The 17,568-nt window shown below is 41.7% G+C and overlaps 1 long non-coding RNA gene across 1 annotated transcript in view; it reads right to left on the reverse strand.

The window, feature by feature from the left end:
* LOC134348125 (uncharacterized) overlaps window positions 1-17,568 on the reverse strand; it is an 81,584-nt gene that overhangs the window by 18,555 nt on the left and 45,461 nt on the right. The window contains exon 2 of the long non-coding RNA XR_010018358.1: window positions 5,681-5,762. This is a non-coding gene — a long non-coding RNA (uncharacterized LOC134348125). The remainder of the gene's footprint in view (window positions 1-5,680; window positions 5,763-17,568) is intronic.

Raw genomic sequence — 17,568 nt, forward strand, 5'->3', positions numbered from 1 at the left:
AGCACTCAGTGCTCAATCATAGGAGTTCATTTTCCTTTGGATTTTGTTTGTGTTGACTGGTTTATTTCAATTCCGAGTGTATTCTAGACCTTACTGTGCACTTAGGCTCACCACTGTCCATAGCTCTCTTGTTACAGTATTTGCAAAGCTGACCACAAACCTATTTTATGTCCAGGTTCATTAACGTGCAGGACATGTGCCTTCCAGTCATACCTCATCTTGACATCTGATTCTCTTCAAATAAAGTATATTAATGTTTCTACATAAATACAAGTTGGTGTTTTTGAGGCAAGGAAGAGCGCTGTTCTTATTCTTTTTGCCTCACATACAGCTTCGGATCCTCTAGAATAAGTTGGCAATCCACTGAGTTCAAATGCAGCAGTGTGGGAGTACCCTCACCAAATGGAGTGTAATGGTTTAAGAAGGTCGATTGTAAGTGTGACCTTCTGCATCAATGTTCTCATCCCCTTAATGAATAATGGAACAGCAAACTTTATGGAGCTGATTTAGAGATCAGTAGTGAGCCCACTGGTGTAATTTGGTAAGAATAATTTATCTTTATTAACCCTCCCTGTGGAGACTACTGAACGGAGTCTCACATCCAAAGTGCTGAACACTGCTTAGTCCTTCTGTGTCAATGGAAACAGTATGAGAAGCATCCAAAACAAAGTTGTTCCAACAATGAATTTTTTTTAAATGGACAACTGTCCAATGCATGCAGAAATAAAAGACTGTAGATGCTGAAACATAAAGCAAAAAAAAAATGCTGAAGGAACTCAATGGATCAAACAGTCTCTGTGGAGGTTAAGGGATAGTTGCTGTTTTTGGTCGTGACCCTGCATCAGGACTAATTCATGCTCTCAAACTTAGTCTGGAATATCCAGTCAAAGAAAATATAACTGGCAAATGAAATGGAGACTGCAGATGCTGGAATCTGGAACAACAAACAATCTACTGGAGGAACTCAGCAGGTCAAGTGGCATCTGTTGGAGGAATTGAATTGTCGATGTTTCGGGTCAAAACCCTGCGTCAGATCTGAGAGTGGAGAGGCGAGATGGCCAGTTTAAAGAGAAGGAGTGTGGAAAGAAAAGACTTTGAAGGAATTGGTGGGATGAAGGGCTCGATGACAGGCTGGGGGTGCCACGTAGGGAAAGCAAATGAGAATGAAGTTGGGAGACAGGGGTAAGTGAATGGAGGCAAAGACAAAAGTGGAGGAAATAGGAAGAAAAGTACAGATGGTGCAAGATTGGAAAAAGGGAATATAAAGATAGGAGATAGATGTTGGAAGACGTTAAGGAGACAAGGTGTTATCAGTGCTAGGTTCTGATAAGCAAAGAAGGTGAGAAAGGGATGAATGTTTGGGAACAAAACTCATGATTTTCTGATAATGACAATGAGTGTTTGCAACCTCACAGACAATGTAGGCTTGGACTGCTAATATAGGCTGCCAACCATGGACTTCCTTCCATTTCTGGACTGCTTATGGTGTCTCAAGTGTTGATGCAGGCTGGGGTAAGGAAAAGAACAAAACAGCTGAGGCCACTTTCTGCTCAAAATAAGTAGAGTAAGCAGAACTTGCAAGATAACTGCAAGGTTTTAATGAATGTGAATACAAGGAAGGATTTCTTGACTTCTTCCCCCTTCTATTCCAGTCCCGATGAAAAGATCTTGGCCCAAAACATCAACTATCATCCCCCTCCATAGGTGCTGCCTGGCTTGCTGAGTTTCTCCTGAACTTTGTGTGTGTTGTTCAAGATTTCCAGCATCTGCAGAATCTTATGTTTGTGAAGAATTTTCCTGATCACCAATAACTTCTAAACTAGATTCATCAACCTCTGTCTGACAAAAAGAACTAACAATGTGTTTGAAACAAAACTTTGTAAGGAATTCAGCCAGATGAATGTTCCATGTTATCAATCAGCTTTCTACCTGCATATCATACATAGACAGACAAAAAACAAGATAGATACATAGAAAGACAAACCAGGGTGAACATGGAAATTATTGCATCTGAGGTTTTTCCCCAGGACTGAAATGGCTAGCATAAGAAGGGATAGTTTTAAGGTGCTTGGAAGTAGGTTCAGAGGAGATGTCAGGGGTAAGTTTTTTTTTACGCAGAGAGTGGTGAGTGCGTGGAATGGGCTGCCGGTGGCGGAGGCAGAAACGGTAGGGTCTTTTAAGAGACTCCTGGATGGCTACATGGAGCTTAGGAAAATAGAGGGCTATGGGTAAAGCCTAGGTAGTTCTAAGTTAGGGACATGTTTGGTACAGCTTTGTGGACCAAAGGGCCTGTATTGAGCTGTAGGTTTTTGGTGTTTCTCTATGTTTCTACGATAATACATCCTAGATACGTCCAGAATGTTTGGAATGAGGAAAGATTGCAAGTGTTTGATTATAAGTTGACTTATATTGCAGTTGGAAGTTACAGACATGGACCTGGGAAATACAAACTTTGTACTTCAAAACGAGTGAGTGGAATGCCCTGGTTAAGATTTTTACTGCTATGCTGTAGGTATTTCATTTTAATAGTTCTGTAAGAGCAGCCTGTTCGGCTTTCAGCCTGTTTAGGTTTGAGCTGAGATAAGAGGCTTTGTTGTTCAACTTAGGAATTGGTGTCAGCCGATCAGGATGGTGGAATTGGGAGAAGCTTCGAGAGAATGCTGAGCAGAGAGGTTTTGTCAGGGACACTGGTGTGGGCTGAGGCATTTTTGATGGGAGATGGGAGAAGAGAGGAGAGAAGATGGCTGAGGGTGCCATTGCTGTTGCACAAGGTGCTTTGTGCAAATGAATGGCTTCAAGGAGGAAGGATCAATACTCCTATGGGAGAGCTTGTTTGTTCGAGATAGATTTTGAGCAACATTCGGAAGATGGTGTGTGCTATCATGCAGAACGAGGGTCTAGCGCCTGAGTTACAGGCAACTTCAAGATGAACTCCAACTTATGTGCACAGTTGACTGTTTAATTATAAGAGGCCCTTTTTTTCTATTTTTCTTTAGTGGCTCTTTGGTTAAGTTAACATTCATAAATATACTTTCTTTATAATTGTATGCAGTGTACAATCTGTTATTTCTTGCTGATGGGCAGTAAATCACACAATGGGGTTTGGATGGGTGAGACATCCCATCCTCACGGGTTTGGCGGGACCAAATTCGTATACACCCCAGACGCACAGAGCCTGAGAAAGGTGGGTTTCTTGCTATGGACTCCAGCGGCTGTTAGCAGGGAGCTAACAATCCACATTTCCAGAAATGCCCAGTGAAAAGGAGTTTCACTTAGAAATCAATCTATATTATAGACTAACAGAAAAGGAGCTACTCATGGTATATATTATTCTTGATAAATTCAGGCTCTGTATATATCTGCTACGTTTTAAATACAGCTTATGCAGCTTTGCAACAACTTATCACCTTGACGCATGCAAACAAAAACATAGTAGGACTTATAAAGACAGGAAGACAAGTGGTAAAACAAATACAGCAAGTTGCAGTTTGGTCTTCATCAGAAATATTTAAAATGGATTTACCTCTCAGTGTTTTTCAAAGACAAGGAAGCAAGTCCACTTGCCTGTCAATGAGAGATATTGTGGGAAAAAAAACAGACAATAATATGATTGGTTTCTCTAAAAATGTGGCATTTATTTGGCACAACCATTGCAGCAATTTGAAGGCTGATTTGGTAACATCTTTTCATCCTGTAATCCCCACAGTCTAGAATTTCCATGCAAATGCCATCACTTGCCATTCGCAAACACTATCAAGACTTGAAAATATACTTCCATTCTATCACGGTCACTGATGACAAAGAAGGAATAGCAGTATGTATTCAGCTGGAAATACCTTCAACATATAAATTGCAGCAGGTCAAAAAACGTCTCTCGAATACAAAGGAAATCAATGATGGTTGTTATTGTTCATTATTCAATATCAGTGTGTTTTTTGAATCTTGAATTGGGTGACTTGCTGGGCTATTTCAGAGGACTTGATATTTCCCTGCTGTCAAGAGTGGTCACTCCTATGTCAGCTCAAGAACTGTTGTCTTCTGTTCATACCTGAACCTGGTTGTAACATGATAGGATAGAGGGTGTTTCTGATAGAACATAAACGCAGCTTCAGTCATTTGGAGTATTGGAGAACGTTTTTGGTGAATGGTGTTCTGATCTCTGGAACACGCCGAGCTGTAATAGCTTCATGCTACCCTACACTACTGATACTGCTTGAAAGCTCAGTTAATGGTCCTCCCCATCCCCATCATTCTCCACCACCCTATCCCTCCACCCCCCACCCCTATCATTTTGTTGATGGGCAATGAGTGATTAGAATAAAAGGACTTTAACTGGTCATGTTGTAGTTGATGCACTGTTGTGGACAGGACATCCCTGGGCAGTTTCACACTTTGCGAAGTAGTTGTCAGCATTATAATTGTACTGAAACATCTTGGCTGGAGTACATGTTTTCATCTCTGCAGTTGGGATGTTGTCAGTCCATACACTCAAATATTTCTTCAAATAACATGGAGTGAATCAAATTGACTGATACCTAGTATCTGCTCTGGAGGCAAAGGAAGCCAAGATTGATCATCTACTAGGCATTTCTGGACGAATGGTTGCAATGGTTTTATCTTTGTCTTCAATAGTCAGATATGTTGGGACGGTAGTATTCACGGAGCCTTTTTCCTTCTATACATTTTGATTATTCATCACCACACTTCACTGCATTTGGTAGAACTACAAAATTTGGAGCCAATCTATTGGTTGTGACATCTCTTAGCTCTACCTGTAGCATGCCGGTGTCACACCTTGGAACGACCAGTTCTGAGCTGTAGCTTTGAATGATCAGCCTTTCTTCAAGAATCCCTGCTGTTATTCCTATTACGCACTTCAACAGTACTCATTAAATGGGGTGAGACTTATGGCTTGATAATAATAATAGAAATGAGATTTATGCATATCCATGAGGTTAGATACTGTGGTGGAAAGCAAATTAAAAGCTGCTTCTGTAGACCTTCGGTCCCAGACAGATAGCCATCCTTGAAATGCTAGAATAATCTAACACACCAACAATGTTGTGTAACCCAGTCCAACTCCATGTGAACTGCAGGACCTGTATGTGCCCAGGACTTGGAAGCGGGCAGGAAAAATAATTTTGGATCTTAGCCACCCAGCAAAGTGCCTTTTCCAAAAGCTCCCTTCTGGAAAGTACGATAGGGCTCTTAAAACAAAGAACCAAAAACAAAAACTTCATGCCACCTTAAAAGTTTCTTCCCTCAGGCAGTCAATCTGAATCAGAGATTCTTGTTAACCCCACCCCATACCTTTCTCTGTCTATTACCTCAGTCACTGAACTGACTATAAACACTGTAAATACATTTTATAATGTTGCTTACATTGTACTTTGTAAATACATTCTAACATTTCTGTACTTATATGCATTTTATTCCATATCTGTACTTCTTTACTCTCTGTAATTATTGAATACTTTCATTTATTTGTTGCCAGTAGCACCAACACACCACAGCAATTTCCTAATATAGTGATTCCTGTTAATTGGATCCACAGTGTCGCTGAATTAAGTGACTGCCTGATTAGCCAAGGTTTCACAAAAATAGTTAAAAAGGTATAAAAAAGCAAACTGAGTAGTAAATTATATATTTAAATGAAATACAGAACAAATTAGAACACTACCTGTACTACTGCAGTACTATAAAACTGTATTATTTCCGATACTTGCCGACAGAGGAATTCATCCACGTTGCATTCTTTTTTACTGTAAATAAACAAAATAAATGCAGTCATATAGTGCAGATAATGAACTGCCTTTTAACAATGCTGTCAGTCATTGCACCCTCCAAATCTTCATTTACATTATAACATTCAAGATGATTGTCGATACCTTCCAATTCTTTATAGTTCCTAACTTGAATCAGTGAAATCTTTTCATTTTTACTCCCGGCTGCTTCTGGCATCTCCAAGCCTGAATGCTTGAAACTACAGTGAGCAAAGTAATTCTGAATTGTCTTACTAGTATTTTTCACAAACTGTCAATGACAAAAATCCCTGGTTTTTGAACACAAACATATGCAATTGATGTTTTCTAAAAACCGTTTGCTCAAAGCACTGTGCTGTGTCTAACAGCCATGCAAGTGCCCATTACTGATACTCATTGGAAAACATTCAGCGACAGTTTCCTGCCCATCAAATAAGCAGCATAATGCCCCAATTAAACAAAAGGAATCCTGGCTATTTTCACAATTAGCTTTTGTTCTTTAAGAGTTGCCCCAAATAAGCAGATGACCCAATCAATGAATGTCCTAATTAACCAGAATCCACTGCACATGTAAATATACACTCAGTGGCCACTTTATTAGGTACACCTGTACAACTGCTCATTAATGCAAATATCCAATCAGTCAATTATGTGGTAGCAATTCAATGCATAAAAGCATGTAGACTTGGTCAAGAGGTACATTTGTTGTTCAGATTACACATCAGAATAAGAAAGAAATGTGATCTAAGTGACTTTGACTATGGAGTGACTGTTGGTGCCAGACAGGGTGGTTTGAGTACCTCAGAAACTGCTGATCTCCTGATCATGCACAGCAGTCTCTAGAGTTCACAAAGAATGGTGAGAAAAACAAAAAAAAAGTGAGTAGCAGTTCTGTGGGCAAAATGCCTTGTTAATGATAGAGGTCAGAGGAAAATGGCCAAACTGGGATAGAAAGGTGACACCATGATCATTTCTTGCAACTGGGACATGAATAGTTGCACCTGCAACAGGTCGATTGGCAAAGAATGAGATTAGGGTGGTTAATTCCGTATTTTTATTCTCTCATTTTCTGTTGGAGTCTCAGCCTGGCAGATATATTCATAAAGATTTGACCGACCCAAAGCACATTCTACGAACCCCACTGCCTTCAATATTCTAAATGGTGCTCACTACCGCTTGGTGTTGATTCATTAAGGACGTAAGATAGTAGGTAGCAAACTGAGGGGATATTTGATTCTGTGCCAGGTGACTTCATGGGATATAGATTCCCAATCACTCCTTCTCACCTGTTCTACCTACACAATGAGTAGCACTTTATAACACCAAAAAATAGGATATATTTTATTAGAACTACTATAATTAGTACCAGAATTATTACTAGAATTTATTGTTCTACTTTTATTTTTATTATTAAATTTTGGGGTATTTTTGATACTGCTGAATGACTTGCAATTCAGAGTCAACAAGGCAGCTTACCTCGAGACAAAATTACCACCAAAAGTGCACTGATGACTCAGTTGAGTTTTTATGCTACGGACATAACCATTTTTATAAATTCCAGATGCACTAAATTAGCTGTACTTGATGATATTTTGACTCTATTATTAATCCAGGCTCTTTGGATAATGCATCCAATCTGTGATGTTGTCATAATCACAAAGATACTGGGTGCAACAGAATAGTTGTTAGTTGAGTGCTGAAGTTATAGAGAAATTTAGAATTCAAATTGTGCTACAGCAGATAGGAAATACAAATACAGTTAGTTAAAGAAGTACCAGAATAAAAAATTAGCATGGCAATGTTCACCACAAAATCATCAGATATCATGAAAGGCCAGAGGGACCGTAAAATCATCTCGGGAAGAAAATCTGCTTTCTTTATCCAAGTTGGTCTATAAATGACACAGAATAACAGCAAAATTATTGACTCCTAATTATATCTTAAAATGGGCCAACGACCCTCAATTAAGTGCTATGCTTGCAAGCCTTGCAATGATGCTCATATCTTACGAAGGTCAAGCAATAGTAAATTAAGGCAACTGGACTTGCTGTGTTGTCTAGAAGACGTTTCACCACTCAATTAATTGGCTTTTTCAGTCCTAATCCATGGTGGGTAGTTTTCCGGCTATAAACTGTGAGTTTTTTAAAAGTACAGCAATCACATGAGGGTCATTAAGAGTTGTAGAGGTAATGAGAGAGTCATTAGTCTTATCTTTGCATGAATGAAGATGTGAACTGCTGTGGAGACGCCGGGGTAAAGATGTTAGGACTACATTGTGGTGTTGCATACATCAGGATAGGTGGTTTTTGAACCTTTGAACAACTCACATAGTTTATAAACTGGAAAACTACCCACTATGGATTAGTACTGAAGAAGCCCCTCGGATGAGTGGCAAAACATTCTCTAGACAATGCAGCAAGTCAGGTTGGCTTGATATAGAATGGCCTGGATGACCGAGAACCTTCATAGATATCTTATGAAGCAATGTTGAAAGGAAATACCTTTTTTAAACTTTGAGATGGAATTTGTTAGCATTGTGCAGAACTTTCACCAGATTGATGGCAGATTACCAGTGAAAAACTCATAGTTTCTTCTAAGCGTATGAAAATTGTGGGGGAATTGCAAGTGTCTCTTATTACATTTGCAAAGTGTTGTAACTTATGAGAGGTGGTCACGGGAGACAGATGAGTGGCTACAGGGTTGTATTAAGTCAATGGACTGGGCTGTGTTCAAGGAATAATCAGAGGATCCGAGTGAATACACCATGTTTGTCAAGGACTTTATAAAAACAGATAGATGGGTGTGTCCCCACAAAATCATTCAGAGTCTTCCCAAACTACCAAACTAAAAGTCCTGGATGAAACAGGAGATCCTCATTCTGCTGAGGGCCAGGTCAGTGGCATTCAGGTGTGGCGAGCAAGTGAAATACAAGAGGTCTTCCAGGTACAATGTCCACAAAGCTATCTCACTTGCGGTGTCTATACTGGTCAAATTTGAATCATTGAAGGATGACCACACAGCACTGGCAGGGCTTGAATGCTATTGTCTCCTACAAAGTGAAAGTAAGAGACATAAGTGACCACAAGGCTTCACTCCCAGATGAACTCAATGGTTTTTATGTTCACTTTGAGAGTCAAAACATGGATGCAACTTCATAAATTCCAAGAACCCCCAATGACCCTGTGATTTCAGTCTCTGAGGCTGACATGAGAACATCCTTCAGGAGGGTGAACCCATGGAAAGCATTCAGCCCGGATGAAGTAATTGTCTGAATACTATAGACCTGTGCTGAACAACTGGCTGGAGTGTTCATCGATATCTTTAACCTCTCACTTTGGCAGTCTGAGGTACCCACCTGCTTCAAGTAGACTTCAATCATACTGGTGCCTTTGTAACCTACCTCTGTGACTATCATCCAGTTGTACGTACATTGACTGGGATGAAGTACTTTAAAAGGTTGGTGATGAAACATCTTAACTCCTGCCTGAGAAGGAACTTGGATCTGCGCCAACTGCCTATCATCCCAAGGGGTCAACAGCAGATGCCACTTCACTGGAATATCTGGACAGCGAAGATGCATATATCAGGATGTTTCTCATTGACTACAGCTTGGCATTCAGTACTAACATCCCCTCAAAATTAATCAATAAGCTCCAAGACCTAGGCCTCAATACCTCCTTCTGCAACAGGATCCTTGATTTCTTCACTTGCAGACCACAGTCAGTTTAGATTGGTAACAACATCTCCTCCACAATCTTCATCAGCACAGGTGCACCTAAAGTCTGTGTGCTTAGCCCCTTCATCTACTCATTTTATACTTATGATTGTGAGGCTAAGCATGGCTCCAATGCCATAATTAAGTTTGCAGATGACACCACTGTTTTTGGCCAAATCAAAGGTGGTGATGAATCAGCATATAGGAGAGAGGTTGAAAATCTGGCTGTGCTGCCACAGCAAAAACCTCTCATTCAATATAAACAAGACCAAAGAACTGATTATTGACTTCAAGAGGAGGAAACTGGAGGTCAATTCTAGGATCAGAAGTAGAGAGAGTCAGCAACTTAACATTCCTCAGTGTTATCATTTCCGAGGAACTGTCTTAAGTGCAGCACGTAAGTGGCATTAAGAAAGTATGGTCGCACCTCTACTTTCTGAGAAGTTTGCAAAGGTTTGGCATCTCATCTGAAACTTTGACAAACTTCTATAGATGTGAGGTGCTGAGTATACTGACATGGAATAGTGCTGCAGCAAAACAGCATCAATCAACAACAGCAACTCTGCAGATGTTCAGCAAAGCGGTCTTACTGGGAGATCCTGCTTTGCTGAACACCTACGCTCTGTCCGCTAGAGAAAGCAGGATCTCCCGGTGGTCACACATTTTAATTCCACATCCCATTCCCACTCTGACATGCCTATCCACAGCCTCCTCTACTGTAAAGATGAAGCCACACTCAGGTTGGAGGAACAACACCTTATAATCCGTCTGGGTAGCCTCCAACCTGATGGCATGAACATCGACTTCTCTAACTTCCACTAATGCCCCACCTCCTCCTCGTACCCCATCTGTTAATTATTTTTATACACACATTCTTTCTCTCACTCTCCTTTTTCTCCCTCTGTCCCTCTGAATATACCCCTTGCCCATCCTCTGGGTCCCCCCCCCGTCTTTCTTCCCGGACCTCCTGTCCCATGATCCTCTCGTATCCCTTTTGCCAATCACCTGTCCAGCTCTCGGCTCTATCCCTCCCCCTCCTGTCTTCTCCTATCATTTTGGATCTCCCCCTCCCCCTCCCACTTTTAAATCTCTTACTAACTCTTCCTTCAGTTAGTCCTGACGAAGGGTGTCGGCCCGATCATCGACTGCACCTCTTCCTATAGATGCTGCTTGGCCTGCTGCGTTCACCAGCAACTTTTATGTGTGTTTCAATCATCAAGGAACACACCTTCCAGGCCGTGGTCTTTTCTTGCTGCTGCCATCAGGAAGGAGGTAGAGGACATCCACACCACCAGGTTCAGGGAAAGTTATTACCCCTTAACTGTCAGGCTCTTGAACCAGAGGTGTTATGTTTTGTAACTCCAAAGCATAAAACTAATCAAAAGAGAAACACGGGAGCCTGGAGAAAACATGCATACTCTTTGTTTTGACTTTTAATGAAACATGCACATATGAAGTGGTGGTGAAATGACATATACCATTTACCTAATTTAACATGTAAATCGTAATGAATTATAATAACAGCAAAGGATGGTTAATCAAATGATATATTTACAGTATTACACAAATATTACTGGAATATTAAATACACAACTCTCCTCCATGTTTAGCTATAAACTCCAAATCAATAGAGAATACATCTCAACTTATATACGTATCTATCTGCAGTACAAGCAGTCCCCGGGTTACAAATGTCTGACTTACGGACAACTTGTACTTACAAACGGACTGCCATAAAGCCTATTATATTAAAAATCTGAGTTAAATACAATGGTTCGTAATAACGAACGCACACACTACTTTGTGACACTCATGAAAACATTGTGCGGCTTCAGCGGTTCGTTGGCTCAAGGAAGGAGAACGCCGTCTGCCATTTTAATTTGGATCACATTGTCGTTAACATTGTGTTGAGTGTGTAACTTTGTATTTGGCTTAAATTTTTCTCTTATTTACCCTTGTAACCATGAATCCAAAGTGTAAATCCGATGCAAGTGCTGGTGATGCATCAAAGAAAAGGAAAAGAATCACGATTGAAAATAAAGTGGAAATAATAAAGTGATTGGAAAGAGGTGAAACGCCGTTGATCATTGGAAAAGCGTTAGGCTACAGTCAGTCAATGATCGGAACAATTTTAAAGGATAAAGTGACGATAGCATTTAAGGAAGAAGACTGGGACCTAAAAACTCCAGAACCAAAAAAGTTTTTGACAGAAGAGTTAGCTGAAGCCTTTCGTCTCATTGAAGTAGGGATGGCAAAGTTAGAGGAGCAAGATGCTAATACAGAGAGGTTCACCAAAGTTTACTGTACAGTTACTGAGGGCCCCAGCTGCTACAAGGCCATTTATGACAAGAAAATGAAAAGTGCTGTATAGAAAAGTAAAATATATACTATATACTAAGGCAAATATTTGACTAACTGATGCTAAATAAGAACCATATGTACCTGTTCTGACTTACCTACAAATTCGACTTAAAGACAGACTTAGGAACAGATCTCGTTCATAACCCAGGGACTGCCTGTATACTACATGATACAACTACTATATCGACATCCTCAGCATAGTAATGTCCCATTCATATCTAAAGATTTAATCGTTGTGGACGATTTGTTTCTCTTATGGGATAAATTCTTCCCTGACAAGGGATGGTCAGTCTGTTTGGCACTTGACACTTATGGCCATGAAACAATTTCAGATTCTGGGGCCTCCTCAGGGGCGGTTATAGGATTTGACTTTGGGACTGCAGGAAGAGGTTGTGACAGCTCTGAACATCTTTCTTCTCTAACAATCTCATCAATTGCTCGATGTATCATCTCCAGATGACATCAGACTCAATCTCCACCATATAGGAGAGTGGTCCAGTTCTGTACTTAATTCATTCATTTTCAGGAAAGGCTGAAACTGTTTTGCAACAAGCTGTGGTCTATTATCAGGACTAAGTGTCCTGGAACAGCAGGCCTTGACAAAAGTCTTCTCAATGCATCAATGGTGTGTGAGGCTGCTATGGAGGCTATTGGAAACACTTCTGGCCACTTTGTAGCTGCATTCACAACTACCAAGAATTTGTGCCCATGAATGCCATGGCAAATTCCACATGAATCCTTTGTCACGGCAATACAGACCATTCCCAGGGATGAAGAGGTGCTGCTCTTGGCATCTTCTGGATGAGTTGGCATCCTGAAAAGTGCATGGCAAGCTGCTCAATCTGCTGATCTACCCCAGGCTACCAGACAAACCTTCTAGCCAACACTTTCAGTTTAACCATGGCTAGATGACAGGTATGTAGCTCCTCTAAAACCTTAGCACTCAGCTTGGATGGGTCAGCAACTCTTAATCCTCACTTAAGGCAACTTCCATAAAGGGCAAGTCCATGCCATTAACAGTAAAAATGGGGGAACTGGAGTTTCTGTTGCACACTTCAGCCATTTTGGGTTGTCATGTAGACCTAAAACAATGTGGGTCTTCTTTTGGTTTCCCTTTAGATCATTTCTGCTGTAATAGGAAAGCTTTTGGATTTGCATCAGTGAGAATATGTCAAGCAGAATGTTTTATTTTTTGTGGTACTTTCTTTTCCAAAGGTAAATGGGACAATTCATTCACACTTTCATGCTTAGTCATCCTCTTGAATTCAGCCTTGTAATTCTGTCCTCCAAGATATAGAGCCTAATTCTATAGTTGTACTGCTGTTGTTAGTGGAACAGCCTTCTGTGGGTTGAAAATCGACACTAGTGGTTGATGATGAGGGTAAACTTTTTCCCATACGGGTACTGGTTAAAACATTTTACACCCCAAATCAGACTCAAGGCCAATCTGTGTGTAATTTTTCTTTTCAACAGTAAGGGAATGTGATGCAAAGGTATTCACTTCTATCATTCTTAATATGTGACATGACAGTAACAATAGCATAAGGCGAAGCATTACAGGCAAGTTTCACTGGATGAGGTGGATTATAATGTGTGAGTGTCCGACATCACTATTTCCTTTAGCTTTTTGAAAGCCACCTCACACTGCTTTGGCCATTGTCATTTCTTCCCGATCTGCAGTAATGAGTTCAAGTGGTGAAGCACAGTAGCCATGTTTGGCAGGAACCTGTATAGCAGTTGAGAAATCCTAAACAGGACTGTAACTATGACACGTCCTTTGGCCTTGGGAAATTCAACACTGTTTGAATTTTCTCAGCACACTTGTGTAATTCTTGTGAGTCAATTGTGTGATCACAGTAAGAAATGCTTGGTTTAAAGGATTCATACTTGCCGTGTTGTGCTGAGTCCATATTCTTCTATTTTATTTACACTGTATAGAGGTTTCGGAGATGTTCCTTGTCATCCTCAGTGGTAACAATGATGTCTTCCAAGTAACACTGAGTGCTTGGGCAGCCTTGCAGCACCGAATCTATAGCTTTCTGTCAGAGTGTAGGTGCAGATGCTACTCCAGAAATATGCTTATTAGAGTATTAAATCTTTTTGTGAGTGTTTTTGGTCAGAAACACTTTCTATCCTTCTTCCATCTCCATCTGTAGGTAGGCCTCAGCTAAGTCCACTTTTTTGAAGTGTTTTCCTCCAGAATAGGTTTGCAAAGATATGCCCTATCTTGGGCAGATCTTCTTTCAGTACTGATTTGATGGTGACCTTAAAATCACCACAAATCCTGACAGACCCATTCTTCTTGGCTACGGAGACCACTGATGTTTCCCTCTCAACCATGAAAAGAATTCCTTCAGCCTCCATGAGATCTAGCTCACTGGCTATTTTATCACAAATGGTATAAGGAACTAGATGAGCTTTGTAAACGTCTGTTGTGCCATTTTCATTTAACACTAAAATAACCTTAAAATATTGGAGTTTTTCAATGTCACCCTTGAACACTGCTGTGGCATCATTCAGTAACTTCCTTAATTTGCTTTCAGTTGACGCTGTTACTAGGGATATGGCATACAAATGGTAGATGGATTTCTATTCATGTTGTAGTTGTTTCAGCCACTCACAACCCCCCAATGCTGGCGCTTCTCTTTTTACTACATAGAAGCCCAATGTGACTTGTTGATTATTGTATATCACTGTTACCAATGTCATTCCAACAAGAGTTATCATTTCTCCAGTATAAGTTCTCAGCTGAGTGTCTACAAATTTCAGTTCAGTATCTTTAGAATGTCATTCAAACTCATTTTGTGGAATGATTGAAAGAGCTGAATCAGTGTCCAATTCAATTTTAGTTAATTTGCTGTTTACTCCTGGTGTAAGCCATGTTGCTTATCTCTGGTTAGTTTTCACATTGTAAATCTCAAGATTACACAGTCCTGCATCACTCTCATCATTATCCGATCTTTCATCAAAAACATGCAGATTAGTGTTTTTTTTAAACTGCAACTCGACATTTTATCTTTTTTTCTTCCCTGTGCAGTTCTACTTTGTTGCATTTTCTGCACGATTCCCCCTTAAACCTGCATTGGTCTGATGTATGTGAGCCAGTGCAACAATGATAACACAATTTGTCCAGCCAGGCAGTTTTCTGCTTAGACATTGCAATTTTGCTCACACTCCATCCTCCCGCCACCCCACTAGGAATAGGGTTCCCTTGTCCTCACCTACCACCCCACCAGCTTCTGGGTCCGCCATATTATTCTCCATAACTTCTTTCCACCTCCAGTGGGATCCCACCACTAAGCACATCTTTCCTGCCCTCCCCCTCTGCTTTCCGCAGGGATCGCTCCCTACGCGACTCCCTTGTCCATTCGTCCCTCCCATCCCTCCGCCCCCCCGATCTCCCTCCCAGCACTTATCCTTGTAAGCGGAACAAGTGCTACACATGCCCTTACACTTCCTCCCTCACCACCATTCAGGGCCCCAGACAGTCCTTCCAGGTGAGGTGACACTTCACCTGTGAGTCGGCTGGGGTGATATACTGTGTTCCGTGCTCCCGATGTGGCCTTCTATATATTGGCGAGACCCGACGCAGACTGGGAGATCGTTTCGCTGAACACCTACGCTCTGTCCGCCAGAGAAAGCAGGATCTCCCAGTGGCCACACATTTTAATTCCACTTCCCATTCCCATTCTGATATGTCTATCCACGGCCTCCTTTACTGTAAAGATGAAGCCACACTCAGATTGGAGGAACAACACCTTATATTCCGTCTGGGTAGCCTCCAACCTGATGGCATGAACTTTGACTTCTCAAACTTCCGCTAATGCCCCACCTCCCCCTCGTACCCCATCCATTATTTATTTATATACACACATTCTTTTTCTCTCTCTCCTTTTTCTCCCTCTGACCCTCTCACTATATCCCTTGCCCATCCTCTGGGTTTTTCCCCCCTCCCCCTTTACTTTCTCCCTAGGCCTCCTGTCCCATGATCCTCTCGTATCCGTTTTGCCAATCACCTGTCCAGCTCTTGGCTCCATCCCTCCCCCTCCTGTCTTCTCCTATCATTTTGGATCTCCCACTCCCCTACCCACTTTCAAATCTCTTACTAGCTCTTCTTTCAGTTAGTCCTGAAATGTCGACCGTACCTCCTCCTAGAGATGCTGCCTGGCCTGCTGCATTCACCAGCAACTTTAATATGTGTTGCTTGAATTTCCAGCATTTGCTGATTTCTTCGTGTTCGCATTCAGTTGGGGTTCACTTTAAGAGGCTGGTCTGATGAGATGACGTAATTACATAAAATACTTTTACCGTGCTTTGTGTTCAGTGTCTGGAGTACAATAAATGAGTTGCTGTGATTCTTCTTAGAGATAAAACGCCTCAGCCATTTCTATTTGCGAGAACCGATATTGGTGACCCTGATGCTCTAGGATGATTCCAGACCTACAGAACATGTCAGGTGACACAGTTGCTTTGAAAATGCCAGAGTTTGGGGAGCAAAATGCTGTTGCTTGGTTTGTACAGGCTGAGGCCCAATTTGTGCTGCAAGAATTCTCTGCTGGCACCACCAGATATTTCTATGTGGTAGCATTGGTAGCATTGCTCAATAATTCCATAGCTGGGAGAGTGGTGAGCCTACTAGAATTCCCACTTGATCGTGATAAATACCTATCGCTGAAAACTCACCTTTAACAGACTTTTGGACAGTTGGAGTCTGAGCATGCTAAACAATTGCTCTCCTTGTTGGCCCTGGCGATGGGTAAACATTGGAGCTAATGGACTATATGCTGTGTCTCCTGGGAAATCACAACCTTTGTTTTATTTTTAAAGAACTCTACATGCAGCAAGTGCCTAATCAAGTTTGCATAGCCCTCGCTAATGCACCCATTATGGACTATAAGCAGCTTGGTAAAATGGCTGATTGTCTACACTCAGCTAGGCAGTGGTGCATCATTCCTCCTCCTTTGTCTACCTCAGTAAACCCGGTCAGCAAGACCCCAGACATAAGGACACCCACGGCCGTGCACCAGACGACACTGAGCCTGTGTTTTTACCATGCTTGTTTTGGTATGAATGCTAGGAAGCGCCGACCTCCTTACAGCTTCACCAGTGCCAGTGCATCGGAACACCTGAGGTCTGTGTTCACCATGGGTTCCAGCAGCCAGGGATGTCTACTGTTCATTGCGGACACCCTTTCAGGGCACCGCTTCCTGTGTGACATGGGTGCTCAAGCCAGCAGCACCTATCAATGAGAAGGCAAAGAGTGACAAAACCTCGCTGGAGGCTACTGGCGGCAGCAGGATCCAGACTGAAGGGGTACGGCGGGTGATGCTCTGCTTCAGTGGGTGACGTTACACATGGGACTTTGTCCTGGCTGAAGTGTCTAGACCTCCACTCGCTGCAGATTTCCTTTGTGCCCAAAGACTACTAGTCATCTTAAAATCTGCCGGCTTGTGGATGTCAAGGACTATGGGTTGTTACCCTGCTTCCCCAGTAAGCTACCAACAACGACACTGTTAAGTGCATACACCACCACATATGAGTTTACCTGACTGCTGGGCGAATTTCCAAATCTCACCAAGCCCACTTTCTCCACTACAGTCACAAAACATGGGGTCGAGCACCATATTTCCACAACTGGCCCACCAGTCCATGCCCGTGCACGTAGACTGTACCCAGAACAGCTAGCAACCCTGAAGGTTGAGTTTACCAACATGGAAAGACTTGGCATTG

The sequence above is a fragment of the Mobula hypostoma genome, chromosome 6, assembly GCF_963921235.1.
Source record: "Mobula hypostoma chromosome 6, sMobHyp1.1, whole genome shotgun sequence".
Lineage (NCBI taxonomy): Eukaryota > Metazoa > Chordata > Chondrichthyes > Myliobatiformes > Myliobatidae > Mobula > Mobula hypostoma.